General features: G+C 42.2%; 1 protein-coding gene and 1 pseudogene across 4 annotated transcripts in view; one reads left to right on the top strand and one right to left on the bottom strand.

Moving 5' to 3' along the window:
* Window positions 1-16,061, top strand: part of TNPO3 (transportin 3) — a 104,039-nt gene that overhangs the window by 18,608 nt on the left and 69,370 nt on the right. The window lies entirely within an intron of this gene.
* On the bottom strand, window positions 6,296-11,287 carry LOC129523702 (ornithine decarboxylase-like; annotated as a pseudogene).

Raw genomic sequence — 16,061 nt, 5'->3', positions numbered from 1 at the left:
AATTTCAGTTACCGTATTTTTTTACTTCTAGAATTTCCTTTTAATTCTTTTTTATATATTCCATTTATTAATGGAAATTCTCCAGTTTTGTCTTCAAAGTCTTTGCATATATTAATCAGCTATTCATTTTTTCCAACTTTATTTCTTTTAACCTTCTAGAAATACACCTTATAATGCCCTACTCCTTAAACTTTTCCACTTGTATCTTGTAAGAACAAGGACATTTTTCTAAAATAAACTAAAACTGTTGTCACTCTCAAGAAATTTGACATTGATATGATGGTATTATCAGTCTGTATTCAAATTTTCCTAATTGCTCTAGTTATAGATTTCAAGCTTTCTAAAATTTTATTTTCTCTAATCTAGGATCCTTCAAGGGTAATGCTTTTCTTTTGGTTGTTATGTCTCTAGTTACCTGGATATTTTGTTTTCTTTTATGATGATGATATTAAAAAACAAATCCAAGACAGGTACGGTGGTGCACACCTGTAGCCCCAGCTACACAGGAGGCTGAGGTGGGAGGGTTGCTTGAGCCCAGGAGGCCAGACTGGGCAACCATGTCAAGACCCTGTCCCTTTAAAACATATACACACGGCTGGGTGCGGTGGCTGACGCCTATAATCCCAGCACTTTGGGAGGCCGAGGTGGGCAGATCATGAGGTCAGGAGTTCAAGACCAGCCTGGCCAATATGGTGAAACCCCCGTCTCTATTAAAAATACAAAAATTAGCCGGGTGTGGTGGCAGGCGCCTGGAGTCCCAGCTACTCAGGAGGCTGAGGCAGGAGAATCGCTTGAATCTGGGAGGCGGTGATTACAGTGAGCTGAGATCACACCACTGCATTCCTGCCTGGGTGACAGAGGGAGATTCCATCTCAAAAAAAAAAAAAAAAAAAAAAGAAAGAAAAGAAAAAACACATACCCCACACAAATCCAGGGTGGGCCATTTTGTCTTAGTTTTTAGTATGCCTCACTATTTAGATTTGTCTGGTTCTTTTCTCATGATTGCATTCAGGTCAAACATTTTTTGGAAGAATACTGCATAGACGATAATTTGTCATTTTTACTGAATCACATAAAATCTATTGGTGATGTTTTATTACTTTGGTTAAGACATCAGTTATTTTAGTCTTTGATAATTCATTATCTAGATAATGGTTACTTTGTATTGTCTGTTTCTTTCTAGTTGTTGTCACTTGGTTTCGCTTTTTTTTCCCCCCCCCGACGTGGTCTCGCTCTGTCATCTAGGCTGGAGTGCAATGGTGTGATCAAGGCTCACTGCGGCCTTGACTTCCTGGGCTCAAATAAATGGACCTCTCACCACAGCCTCCAAAGTAGCTGGTATTACAAGCATGTACCACCACATCTGGCTACTTTCTTTCTTTCTTTCTTTTTTGTGTAGAGACGAGGTCTCACTTTGTTGCCCAGGTTGGTCTTGAGCTCCTAGCTTCAAGTGATCCTCCCACCTCAGCCTCCCAAAATGCTAGGATTATAGGTGTGAGCCAATGTTCCTGGCCTGGCTTTGCTTTTGTTTGATAGATGCTTGATATGTTGTTGTTGTTGTTTTGAGACGGAGTCTCGCTCTTTCGCCCAGGCCGGACTGCAGTGGCTCTATCTCGGCTCACTGCAAGCTCCACCTCCTGGGTTCACGCCATTCTCCTGCCTCAGCCTCCCGAGTAGCTGGGACTACAGGCACCCGCCACCGCGCCCGGCTAATTTTTTGTATTTTTAGTAGAGACAGGGTTTCACCATGTTAGCCAGGATGGTCTCGATTCCCTGACCTCATGATCCGCCCACCTCTGCCTCCCAAAGTGCTGGGATTACAGGCGTGAGCCACCGCGCCCGGCCGATATGTTGTTTAAGAAAAGTTGAAGAGATAAATGATGTTTCCTTCCTGAGATGATTTTCTTTTGCTTCTGGCGGGTCTTTTTTTTTTTTTTTTTGAGACAGAGTCTCGCTCTGTTGCCCAGGCTGGAGTGCAGTGGTGCGATCTCTGCTCACTGCAGGCTCTGCCTCCCAGGTTCACGCCATTCTCCTGCCTCAGCCTCCCGAGTAGCTGGGACTACAGGCGCCCACCACCATGCCCAGCTAATTTTTTTTTTTTGTATTTTTAGTAGAGACGGGGTTTCACCATGTTAGCCAGGATGGTCTCAATCTCCTGACCTCGTGATCCGCCCGCCTCAGCCTCCCAAAGTGCTGGGATTACAGGCGTGAGCCACCGTGCCCGGCCTCGCAGGTCTTTATGACAGGGACAGATCTCTTTGAAATTCAAAAAGTAATTGAGCAGATTCTAAGCTGTGTTTCAACCTTTTTTTGTTTTGTTTTGTTTTCCAAGACAGGGTCTTGCTCTGTCATCCAGGCTGGAATGCAGTGGCGTGATCATGGCTCACAGCAACCTCTGCATCCTGGGCTCAAGCAATACTCCCACCTCAGTGTTCCTGCCCACACCCCCCAGTAGCTGGGACTACAGACGTGCCATCATGCCCAGCTAATTTCACCTTGTTGCCCAGACTGGTCCTGAACTCCTAGGGCTCAAGCAGTCTTCCTGCCTCAGTCTCCCAAAGTGTTGGGATTACAGGCATGAGCCCCTGTGCCTGGCCTACTTTGTGTTTTTATGAGTCTTGCTACTTTAGGTACCTTATATAAGTTAGAATCATTCAGTATTTATCTTTTAGTGATAAGTGTATTTTCACTTAGTATAATGTCCTTGAGGTTCATCCATGTTGTAATGTGTGTCAGAATTTCCTTCCTTTTGAAGGCTTAGTAACATTCCACTGCATATATATACATTTTGTTTATCCATTTATCCATAGGTGGGCATTTAGGTTGCTTCTATCTCTTGGTTATTGTGAATAATGCTGCAGTTGGCTGCAGTTGAACATGGGTGTGCAAATATCTTATCTGTTTGAGATCTTTTTTTTTTTTTTTTTTTTGAGTTTAGCTCTGTTGCCCAGGCTGGGGTGCAGTGGCATGATCTTGGTTCACTGCAACCTTGGCCTCCCGAGTTCAAGTGATTCTCATGCCTCAGCCTCCCAAGTAGCTGGGATTACAGTCATGCGCCACCATGTCCGGCTAATTTTTGTATTTTTAGTAGAGATGGGGTTTTGCCATGTTGGCCAGGCTGGTCTCGAACTCCTGGCCTCAAGTGATCACCCGCCTCCTAAAGTGCTGGGATTATAGGTGTGAGCCACTGTGCCCGGCCCTGTTTGAGATTTTATATTCAGTTCTTTTAGATATATAGCCAGAACTGGGATTTTTGGAATATATGGTAATTCTATTTTTAATTTTTTGAGGAGCCTCCATCCCCTTTTCCATAGTAGCTACACCATTTACATTCCCACCAGTGATGCAGAGGGTTCCAGTTTCTCCACATCCTTGATAACACATATTATTTTCTAAGGTTTTTTTGCTTTGTTTTTTTGGATAGTGGTCATTCTATTGGGTGTGAGGTAATATTTTGTTGTGGCTTTGATATGCCTTTCCCTATGGTTGGTGATATTGAGCATCTTTTCATATGCCTGTTAACCATTTGTATATCTTCTTTGGAGAAATATTTATTCCAGAAATGTCATCCAAGAAATCACTGTCAATTGCAATGATTATGAAGCTTTTCCCCTAGGCTTTCTTCTAAGAGTTTTATAGTTTCAGGTCTTACGTTTAGGTCTTTATTCCTTTTTGAGTTAACTTTTATATGTGATGTAAGGGACTAACTTTGTTCTTTTTCATGTGAATATTCAGTTTTCCTAGCACCATTGTGTAGTCTTGGCACCCTTGACAAAGATCATTTGAATCCTTTACAGGAGGGTTTCTTTCTGGGTCTATTCCATTATATTGGTCTGTGTGTCCATCTTTATGCTAGTACCCATACTGTTTTGATTACTATGGCTTTGTAATAAGTGTTGAAATTAGAAGTATGAGACCTCCAATATTATTCTTTTTTAAGATTGTTTTGGCTATTTGGGGTCTCTTGAGATTCCACGTGAAGGAAACAATTCCATTTTCTACAGAAAATGTCATTGAGATTTTGGTGAAGGTTACATTGAATCTGTAGATTACGTTGGGTAGTACTGAAATCTTAACAATATTAAGTCTTCTAGTCCGTGAACATGAGATGTCTTTCATTTATTGGTGTCATCTTTAATTTCTTTCAGCAATGTTTTGTAATTTTCAGTATACAAGTCTTTTGTCTCCTTGGTTAAGCTTATTCCTGAGTATTTTATTCTTTTTTATTCTATTGTAAATGGAATTGTTTCTTTTCAGATTTTTCATTGTTAGTATGTAGAAGCAACTAATTTTAATCTTAATTTTGTGACCTGCAACTTTGCCGAATTCATTTATTAAGTCTAGCAGTCTTCTTATGGAATCTTTTGGGTTTTCTTCAAGTAAGATCATGTAGAATGATCTTACATTATATGTGACCAGAGATTATTTTACGTCCTCCTTTCAATTTAGATGTGCTTTGTTTTTCTTGCCTAATTGCTCTGGCTAGAACTTCGAACACTATGTTGAATAGAAGTGGCAACAGTAGATATCCTAGTCTTGTTCCTGATCTTACAGTTTTGAAAAGCTTTTTGTCTTCACTGTTGTGTGATGTTAGCTGTTGGTTTTTGCATATATGGCCTTTATTACTTTGAAGTTGTTTCCTTCCTGGTTTGTTGAGTGTCTTTATCATGAAAGGGTGTCAAAGTCTGTTAGATGCTTTTTTTGCATAAATTGAGATGACCATGTCTTTTCCTTCTTCATTCTGTTCATGTGGTGGATTACATTTATTTTCATATGTTGAGCCACCTTTGTATTCCAGGTATAAATCCCACTTGATGATGATGTATAATCCCTTCAATATGCTGTTGAAAAGCCAGGCGTGATGGCTCATGCCTGTAATCTGACCTATTTGGGAGGCTGAGGCAGGAGGATTGCTTAAGGCCAGGAGCTCGAAACCCATCTGGGCAACATAGCAACACCCCATGTCTGAATTTAAAATTTTGAAAATAAAAATTTAAAAATTGAGAAAAAAGTATGCTATTGAATTCCATTTGTTAGTATTTTATTGAGGGTTTTTGCATTACTATTCATAAGGGATATTATTAGTCTGTAATTTTCTTGTTTCTTCATCTAGCTTTGGTATCAGAATAATGCTTGTCTCATAGAATGAGTAGGAAGTGTTCTTTCCTCTTCAGTTTTTGGAAAGAGTTTGAAAAGGATTAATGTTATTTATTTACATGTTTTGTAGAATTCACCAGTAAAGCCATTTGGTCCTGGGCTTTTCTTCATTGGGAAGTTTTTCATTACTGATTTAATCTCTTTACAAGTTATAGGTCTGTTCAGATTTTCTATTTCTTCATGATTTAGTCTTGGTAGGTTATTTTTCTAGGAATTTGTTTATTTCATGTAAGTTATTCAATATGTTCACTTGCATTTGTTCATAATACTTTTTATAACCCTTTTTATTTCTGTAAAATTGGTAGTAATATCCTGACTTTTATTTCTGATTAGTTATTTAAATCCTCTTCTTTCTTTCTTTCTTTTTTTTTTGACATAGAACCTCACTCTGTCACCGAGACTGGAGTGCTTGTGGCATGATCTCGGCTCCCTGCAACCTCTGCCTCCCGGGTTCAAGCGATTCTCATGCCTCAGCCTCCCAAGTAGCTGGGACTACAGGCAGCTGCCATCAGGCCTGGCTAGTTTATTTATTTATTTTTTGTATTTTTAGTAGAGACAGGGTTTCAACGTGTTGGCCAGGCTGGTCTTGAACTCCTGACTTCAAGTGATCTGCCCGCCTTGGCCTCCCAAAGTGCTGGGATTAACAGGCATGAGCCACTGCACCCGGCTCTCTCTTATTTCTTAATCTAGCTTAAGCTTTGTCAATTTTGTTGTTGTTGTTGTTAATTTTGAAATACTTTACTTTTAAAACAGGTCACAACACTAAGCTTTTGGCCCATTCCGCCATTGTACAAGCTACAGATGCTTGCTTAGCAGCCAAGGGGCACTCTTGAGTAGCATATCGGAAAAGTGAATAAAAATCCATATAAAACAAATATTTAAATAGTTTCCATAGGAACATATATAATGTGTGACCTATATCCTAGTCTTCCATATTGCCACATCCGTATGAACCCAACTCTTAAGAAAAGTGAATAAAAATCCATATAAAACAAATATTTAAATAATTTCCACAGTAACACAAATAATGTGTGACCCATATCCTAGTCTTCCATATTGCCATGTCCATGCGAGCCCAACTCTTACGAAATCCCTTAATTCAAGCTGGACTCATGGTTAACAATTACAAGAGTGATATCTACATATTAATACTAGCAGAAGCACAAGTTGCTGATTGATGTTTCATTCTATTTTCCCAAGCAGAAGACACAGGGTGCTAATGTCCTGTTCCTCTACTTGGGGTGGGAGATCGTGGTTCCAGATACACTGCATGAGTTTCAATGCTGGTCCTGACATCACATGTAGATTGTTGGCCTCTGGAATCCATTAAAAGTACAAGTAGCAGCAACAGTGTCAGCGCCCATGTTTTTAAAGAGCATCCAATTACCTACATATATTTTGGGCAGATCACAGTGCTCAACAATCTGATCAAGGCCATCACATGTTCTTCCCATATACTGGATGAATAATACTTCTCACTGATCTAGGTCTCTTTTGCAGCAGGGGCTTTACATGTGCATGATCATAAAGGATTGATTAAATGATCCATATACTTCATCATTCATGTAATACATAAAGGTCTGTTCACTTGACTCATCTTCCTCTTCAGAGCCTGTCTGTTCTTTTTTTTCTTTCTTTCTTTTTGAGACAGAGTCTCGCTCTGTCACCCAGGCTGGAGTGCAGTGGTGTGATCTGGGCTCACTGCAAGCTCCGCCTCTCGGGTTCACGCCATTCTCCTGCCTCAGCCTCCCGAGTAGCTGGGACTACAGGCGCCCGCCGCCATGCCTGGCTAATTTTTTGTATTTTTTTTTTAGTAGAGATGGGGTTTCACCGTGTTAGCCAGAATGGTCTTGATCTCCTGACCTCATGAACTGTCTCCCTCAGCCTCCCAAAGTGCTGGGATTACAGGCATGAGCCACCGCGACGGCCCTGTCTGTTCTTTTAATATGACTTTTTTGGCAATGAAAGCTGATGCCACATGAAATATCTGCCTGGCTCAGCTGTGACTCTCACTCTAGAGTCTGGTGGAAAATACTTGTCTGATGCTGGGTTGATTACACTGGTAATACTTCAGATTTAAGCCTCATGTCCTCAGATCCAGGAAAGCAACTGCCAGTATTAAGCAGTTACATTCTGAAACCAAACTCAACTCCCGTGTCAAAGACATAGTGGGACATTGGAGGCTGCCTGCATGAAGGTCTCAGGATTGGTACAGCTACTTCCTACATGGAAGCTGACACCAGTGACATCAATATTTAGTTCTTTTGCTCATTCCAAAAGAAGCCTGCTGGCTTTGAGCATGGCACCAGATTTAACACTGATGTGACGGGCTGCTTTGAGTGTGTTCTGGCAACTGACATCAACTTGACCTCATTACCAAAAATCATCATCTGGACTCCATTATTGGCAGTGTACTTAATTTGAGACATTTGTTTACAAGAATTTGCATAGATAAACCTCTCTGGGGGCATCTCCAGAATCTGCACCAATTGTATTTCAGCCTTGCTAGCACAGTCAAATCCTGTCCCGATGGCAGCAAGAGTCTTCATGATGGCTCTGCTGTCATTATAATTGACTGCATAAAAGGGGGTGACATGAGGAAGAGCTTTTAACTATCTTAGATGTGTCTTTAGAATGTCTCTAAGGTCCATGACATAGAAGGCATCCTAATCATCATCAGAAGAAAATTCATTAATTTTTTGGTCCAGAATGTCCTTGGCAGTAAAACCTTCATCAAGGAAGCAAGTGGCAGTGAAACTCTTCATTATTAAACTTTTCATGGTTTCTTGATGTTCCTCTGAAACACAACAAAATGGAAAACTAAGAGATGGAATTGAAAGAAATATTTCCAGCTTCTCACGAAGACAGTTCTCCAGGAATTCCAAATCCTGCCTCTTGTGCCCTCAGAGCAGCAGTGGAAACATTCTCAGAGCACCTGGGTACCACAGAGAGTGAAGATGCTGCTGTCTGAGCCAGAGCTACAGGACCTCTCTGCTGTGCCTCTCAGTGCCTTGCTTCTGCCCGCCAGAGATGCTGGCCCAAGGTAGTGCTGGAGCTGTTGGCAGAGGGGCGGCCAGTGACTGTGGCTGCCGGGACTGACCTTGTTGATCTTTTTGTAGCATTCCCTTGATTTTCCTATCTATTTTGTTAATCTTTGCCCTAAATCTTTATTATTTCCTTCTTTTTGCTAGCTTTGGATTTAGTTTGTTCTTTTTCTGGCTCCTTAAGGCATAAAATTAGGTTGTTGATTTGAGACCTTTTTTCTTTTTTAATGTAAGCATATATACAGTTATACATTTTATTCCTCTTAGCACAGTTTTTGCTGCATCCTATAAGTTTTGGTATGTTGTGTTCTTATACTAGTTCAGTTTAGTTCAGTTTTATACTAGATTTTATACTAGTTCAGTTTAATATGCAACATTGGGGTTTTTGTTCTGTTTTATTTTCTAAACATAAACACAGAAACACAATACAAATGTATAACTTAGTGAGTTACTATATGTGGATGTCCTTTTAGCCACCACCCAAGTCAAGAAACATCTTCATTTGTCTGAAGATGTTTTCTGATTTCCCTTCCTTGACCCATTGGTTTTTTAAGAGTATGTTGTTTAATTTCCACATATTTGGGAAATTTCTAGTTTCCCTTTTGCTGTTGACTCCTAGTTTTATTTAATTGTGATCAGAAAAGATGTTTTGTATGATTTCAGTCTTTGAAAATTTATTAAGACTTATTTTGTGGCCTAACGTATCAGTCTTTTTAAGGAGTGGTATATTTTTTGTTTCCTTCACTGGGTCCCAACTCAAGAGTTTGGAGTCTTTACCAGGGCTTCTCTTCGATATTTCTGAATTCCAGTTTTTATTTCCCCAGTCTTGAGAGGCTGTCCAGAGCCCTTCAGCTTCTTAGCCTCTTGTCTTCCACTTTCAAATTGGCAAATGCCATGAGGGGAAAAGTGGAGCCAAAGAGTGAACTGAACTCTCTGCTCTTCCATTCCCTTCTTTCTGGGAACTGTGGCCTCATATTTTAGCTTTGGTGTCTTTAAAAAGGTTCTTTGTAGGGAGTATTTAGTGAATTTTTTGTTTTTTTGTTTTTTTGGTTTTTTTTTTTTTGAGACCGTCTTGCTCTGTCGCCCAGGCTGGAGTGCAGTAGTGTGTTCTTGGCTCACTGCAGCATCCACCTCCCGGGTTCAAGCGATTCTCCTGCCTCAGCCTCCCAAGTAGCTGAGATTACAGGTGCGTGCCACCATGCCCGGCTAATTTTTGTATTTTTAGTAGATATGGGGTTTCACCATATTAGTCAGGTTAGTCTCGAACTCCTGATCTCAAGTGATCTGCCCGCCTCGGCCTCCCAAAGTGCTGGGATTATAGGCATGAGCCACTGTGCCTGGTCTTAGTGAATCTTTTCTGGTAGTTTATGAATTGATGTAATACCAGATGGTCTGTTATAACCAAAGTTGAAACACCCGATAAATGTCATGAGAGAGATAGCATTCTTGTTTAGGGAGCATATGGACATGAAACTAACTCCTGTGTGTTGTTAAAAAAGCTTTGCTACCTTTTCTAAACAAATTTTACAGAAAAAAATCTTACAGGCCAGGTGTGATTGTTCGTGCCTGTAATCCTAGCACTTTGGGAGGCTGAGGCAGGCAAGCCCAGGAGTTTGAGACCAGGAGATAGCAAGACCTGTCTCTACAAAAAAATAAAAAAAAATTAGCTGGGTGCCATGATGTATGCCTGTAGTCCCAGCTATGCAGGAGGCTGAGGTAGGCAGATCACTTGAGCCCAAGAATTTGAGGCCACAGTGAGCTGTGATGGTCCCACTGCCCTCCAGCCTGAGTGACAGAGAGAGGCCCTGTCAAAAAAAATTTTACAAGATCTGTATCACTTTTTAAAAAAATTGTATATAAAGTACAAGTTATTTTTAATAAACAGGTAATTACAAAAGACACTTTAAAAATATTCAAACAGCCAGGTGCAGTGGCTCATGCCTGTAATCCCAGCACTTTGGGAGACCAAGGCGGGCAGATCACCTGAAGTCAGGAGTTTGAGACCAGCCTGGCCAACATGGTGAAACCCTGTCTCTACTAAAAATACAAAAATTAGCTGGGTGTGGTGGCACATGCCTGTAATCCCAGCTACTTAGGAGGCTGAGGCAGGAGAATCTCTTGAACCTGGGAGGTGGAGATTGCAGTGAGCCGAGATTGTGCCATTGTATCCAGCTTGGCCAACAAGAGCAAAACTCCCTCTCAAAAAAAAAAAAAAAAAAAAATTCAAACATCATCAAAGGAGCTTGAAAAATAAATCTCCTGTGCATCCCTACCCTCCAAGTTAACCAGTTTTGCATCTCTACCTCTAAGATTACTGGTTTGCCCAGGGGCAAGTAATTGTTTTGTTTTTTTGCTTCTGCCCTTCATTTTTGAGGTCTCTACTTTTAAGGAGATAGAAATGTTTAAAGTCAGAAGTACAGATAATTGAGAATGATACGGTTGGTGTTTTCTGCCATTTAGTTTCTGCACAATATTTTTTTTTTTTTGAGACGGAGTCTCACTCTGCTGCCCAGGCTGGAGTGCAATGGCATGATCTCGGCTCACTGCAACCTTCCCCTCCCGGGTTCAAGCAATTCTCCTGCCTCAGCCTCCTGGGTAGCTGGGACTACAGGCACACACCACCAAGCCCAGCTAATTTTTGCATTTTTAGCAGAGATGGGGTTTTACCATGTTGGCCAGGCTGGTCTAGAACTCCTGACCTCAGGTGATCCACCAGTCTTGGTCTCCCAAAGTGCTGGGATTATAGGTGTGAGCCACTCCGCCCAGCCTACATTGGGATTTTTATTGTTGTTCTGTTTTATTTTCTAAATGTAAACACAGAAACACAATGCAGATGTGTAGCTTAGTGAATTACTATATGCAGATGGCCTTTTAACCACCACCCAAGTCAAGAAATAGAACTTTGAGCACAGTGGCTCACACCTGTAATCCTGGCACTTTGGGAGACCCAGACAAGAGGATTGCTTGAACCCAGAAGTTTGAGACCAGCCTGGATAACATAGTGAGACCCTGTCCCATTTTTATAAAAAAAGAAAAGAAATAGAACTTTACTGGCCGTTCCGCTCCAGAAGCTTTTCTTGTACCATTTGACATAACCGCTTCCCTCCCTCTAAAGGTAACCACTGTCCTTTTATAGTAATCCTTTGTGTTTCTTTATGGTTTTATACTTAGTGGCTTAGTGGGCAATCTCACACTTCATAGTTGAGTCCAGCTGGGTTTTTTTTTTGTTTTGTTTTGTTTTTTTTGTGACAGAGTTTCACTCTTGTTGCCTAGGCTGGAGTGTGGTGGTACGATCTCGGCTCACTGCAACCTCTGCCTCCCGGGTTCAAGCAGTTCTCCTGCCTCAGCCTCCTGAGTAGCTGGGATTACAGGCACCCACCACCATGCCCGGCTAATTTTTTGTATTTTTAGTAGAGATGGGGTTTCATCGTGTTGGCCAGGCTGGTCTCGAATTTCTGACCTCAGGTGATCCACCCGCCTTGGCCTCCAAAAGTGCAGGGATTACAAGTGTGAGCCACTGCGCCCGGCCTGTTTTTTTATATAATGTATTTTGAGTGTCTTAATCTGCAGGTTCTCTCTGTTGTTTTATTTTATTTTTAAGACTGTCTCACTCTGTAGCCCAGGCTGGAGTGCGTAGTGCTCCTTCAGTTTTCATCCATTTGGTGGTTGGGCTGGTCTGGAGGTTCTAAGATGGCTTCATTTACGTGCCTGACAGTCTGGTGGGAATGACTGGAAGCCTGGATTCAGTTCGGCCCCTCTAGCTTTCCATGTAGTCTTAGGGCTCTTCCACATTCTCTCCAGCAGAGTAGTTTTAAGTTTTCACAGGCAGTGGTTTTCCTCAGAGTTAAGTGTTCAGGATACCAAGGCAGAAGCTCCAAAGATTCCTTTGACTTAACCTTGAAAGTCCCAGAATGTCACTTCCTGCCATATTCTATCAGTTAAGCAAGGTATCAAGGCCGGTGCAGATTCAAAGGCATGTAGATTCTACCTTTCAGTGTAGGATTAGCATTATATTCGCAGCTATCTTTAATCCACCTCATTCTTTTTTGTGTGTGATGTAACTAGCTGTTATTGTTCAGTGCTTAATCCATTAATCGTGGGTTGTGAAGTATTAATATTCTAAATCTGTTATTTCTTTACTTACATGCTGTTAGGTTGGTGCCAAAGTAATTGTGGTTTTTGCCATTAGAATACTTCTATAAAGAGACTCTTCTCTGTTAGGTTACTTAGGAGTACAGTTTATATAGGAAAACCAAGATAAATACGTGATTTTTACCCTTGTAAGATAATGAGTTTATGTCTGCTTGTAATTGTTACCAAAAATGGCCTGTGGTGGCCAGTTTGTTTTTTCCTTGTATCCCTTGCTGAATCCTAAATTGTCCTGTCTCTGGCCAGCTGGTTGCCTCCTTTGCCTCTCAGTACTTTTGAAATGACTCTAGTAGTCTTATTGTCTTCTGTCCTTTCTAGTATGACAGGATGTATCATGGGCTCATCTTGTGTATTTAATATTGGTATCTTTTAGTGGGAAATTGCATTTAAAGACTACAGTGTAGGCACTAGGGATGCAAGTTGTTACTGAGTTGGACAGTATGTTTAGGGCTTTCAGTGGATAGAGCTAGGGAATTGTATATTTTTATATATCTATATAATATATATAAATTATCTACATGTGTATGTATACAAGTGTAGAAAAGTATGTATATAAATAGTGGGTATAAATACTTAAAGGTAAAATACCTCATGAATTTATAGAGATATTGCCTTTTCAACTACAGCACTATAAAGTTTTTTTTTTTTTTCATTCATCAAGCATTTATTTTGTACCTACCATTAATAAAGCACTCTACTTTGCACTGTGGGGATCACAGAAGTAATGACTTGGTCCCCAAACTATGGAATTCTACAGTTTAGTAAGAGAGGGAGATCTGTAATACTAATGGAGGTATAAAGTATATGATAGAATGTAGAGAAGGAAGCTATACATTCTGAATTGGGAATCAAGACAGCTTTACAAAAGAGGTGACATTTTTAAGAGGAGAGCATGTGTATATCATTTTCTTTACTTGTTCTTTGGCAATGGTTAGAATACCTCAAACCAATAAAAGCAGACATTTTGCCCACCACTTTAGAATGAGGAGAGAAAAGGAGGTGTAAGATCCTTTCTTTTTTTTTTTTTTTTTTTTTTTTAATCATTCTTGGGTGTTTCTCGCAGAGGGGGATTTGGCAGGGTCATAGGACAATATTGGAGGGAAGGTCAGCAGATAAACAAGTGAACAAAAGGTCTCTGGTTTTCCTAGGCAGAGGACCCTGCGGCCTTCCGCAGTGTTTGTGTCCCTGGGTACTTGAGATTAGGGAGTGGTGATGACTCTTAACGAGCATGCTGCCTTCAAGCATCTGTTTAACAAAGCACATCTTGCACCGCCCTTAATCCATTTGACCCTGAGTGGACACAGCACATGTTTCAGAGAGCACAGGGTTGGGGGTAAGGTCATAGATCAACAGGATCCCAAGGCAGAAGAACTTTTCTTAGTACAGAACAAAATGAAAAGTCTGCCATGTCTACTTCCTTCCACACAGACACAGCAACCATCCGATTTCTCAATCTTTTCCCCACCTTTCCCCCTTTTCTATTCCACAAAACCGCCATTGTCATCATGGCCCGTTCTCAATGAGCTGTTGGGTACACCTCCCAGACGGGGTGGTGGCCAGGCAGAGGGGCTCCTCACTTCCCAGTAGGGGCGGCCGGGCAGAGGCGCCCCTCACCTCCCGGACGGGGCGGCTGGCCGGGCGGGGGGCTGACCCCCCCACCTCCCTCCCACACGGGGTGGCTGCCGGGCAGAGACGCTCCTCACTTCCCAGACTGGGTGGCTGCCGGGCGGAGGGTCTCCTCACTTCTCAGATGGGGCGGCCGGGCAGAGACGCTCCTCACCTCCCAGACGGGGTCGCGGCCGGGCAGAGGGGCTCCTCACATCCCAGACGGGGTGGCGGGGCAGAGGCACTCCCCACATCTCAGACGATGGGCGGCCGGGCAGAGATGCTCCTCACTTCCTAGATGGGATGGCGGCCGGGAAGAGGCGCTCCTCACTTCCTAGATGGGATGGCGGGCGGGCAGAGATGCTCCTCACTTTCCAGACTGGGCAGCCAGGCAGAGGGGCTCCTCACATCCCAGACGATGGGTGGCCAGGCAGAGACGCTCCTCACTTCCCAGACGGGGTGGCGGCCGGGCAGAGGCTGCAATCTCGGCACTTTGGGAGGCCAAGGCAGGCGGCTGGGAGGTGGAGGTTGTAGCCAGCCGAGATCACGCCACTGCACTCCAGCCTGGGCACCATTGAGCACTGAGTGAACGAGACTCCGTCTGCAATCCCGGCACCTCGGGAGGCCGAGGCTGGCGGATCACTCGCGGTTAGGAGCTGGAGACCAGCCCGGCCAACACAGCGAAACCCCGTCTCCACCAAAAAAATACGAAAACCAGTCAGGCGTGGCGGTGCGCACCTGCAATCGCAGGCACTGGGCAGGCTGAGGCAGGAGAATCAGGCAGGGAGGTTGCAGTGAGCCGAGATGGCAGCAGTACTGTCCAGCTTCGGCTCAGCATCGGAGGGAGACTGTGGAAAGAGAGGGAGAGGGAAAGAGGGAGAGGGAGACCTTGGGGAGAGGGAGAGGGAGAGGAGGGAGAGGGAGAGGGAGAGTGAGAGGGAGAGTTTTTAACTTAAGCCTTTTTATGTCTACACCTCCTTTCTTCCATACTGAGAATCCAGGTTATGAGGGACACAGAAGGTGACAGAGTATCTCATAATTACTCAGTAGCTCTGTCCCACATTAACCTAGTCAGTAGCCTCAGACTAACAGTACTAACACTACTACTATCAGTATATACACCAAAAACAAGCATAGTTTTGCATGTGCTCTCCCCTTTCTTCCACATTGTGTCTGTACAGAGCTTGTAATCATTACATACCATTTCTCTTTCGACTTTCATTTATTCTTAATTGTTGTAATAAACTATGTTTAATATTCATCCCCAGTCCTTATGTTGATGCCTTGTTCTCTCTAATCAGTTTGATTTTTTAAACAGATTGTTTAGGAAGGGCTTATAGGAATAATATCTACATTTTTGCAAGTAACAGTTTCTGGCCTTTATAATTGAAAATCGGTTTGACTTGACATAAAATCTTTGTCACATTTTCTTTCTTAGCATATCTTTACCATGTTCTTTCTTCTTTCATGAAGTGTTCAAGTCACAGTAGATGATAATCTAATTTTTTCCCTTATAAATCAGTTGCTCTTTTTATATAGATGTCCAAATTATTTTATCTTTTTATTTAAGTATATTAATTTTACCAGATTATGTCTCAGTATTGGTTGTTCTGCGTTGGTATTTTTAGGTATATGATATACTCTTTCAATGTATAGTTTCATGTCTTTCTCCCCTACCCCCCAACATTTCAGAAACCTTTTCTTTTTTGTTTAAGAAACGGGGTCTTGCTCTGTCACCCAGGCTGGAGTGCAGTGATGGGATTATATTCATTTATTTACTCTTCCTCTTTTGGTAACTTTGATACCAAATTTTTTAAATTAAAAAAAAATAGTGGCAGGATCATAGTGCACTATAACCTCAAAACTCCTGGGCTCAAATGATTCTTCCTCCTCACCCTCCTAGTAGCTAGGACTACAGGCACATACCACCACACCCAGCTAATTTTTAAATTTTTTGTAGAGACAGAATCTTGCTATGTTGCTCAGGTTGGTCCCAAACTCCTGGCCTCAAGTAAGCCTCCCACCTCCACCTCCTAAAATGCTGGGATTACAGGCGTAAACTGCCTTGCCCAACCAGGAACATTTTCTTGAATTACAGTTTTTGAT

This window comes from Gorilla gorilla, chromosome 6 (assembly GCF_029281585.2).
Source record: "Gorilla gorilla gorilla isolate KB3781 chromosome 6, NHGRI_mGorGor1-v2.1_pri, whole genome shotgun sequence".
NCBI lineage: Eukaryota > Metazoa > Chordata > Mammalia > Primates > Hominidae > Gorilla > Gorilla gorilla.
This window is presented reverse-complemented; position numbering and strand designations above follow the sequence as displayed.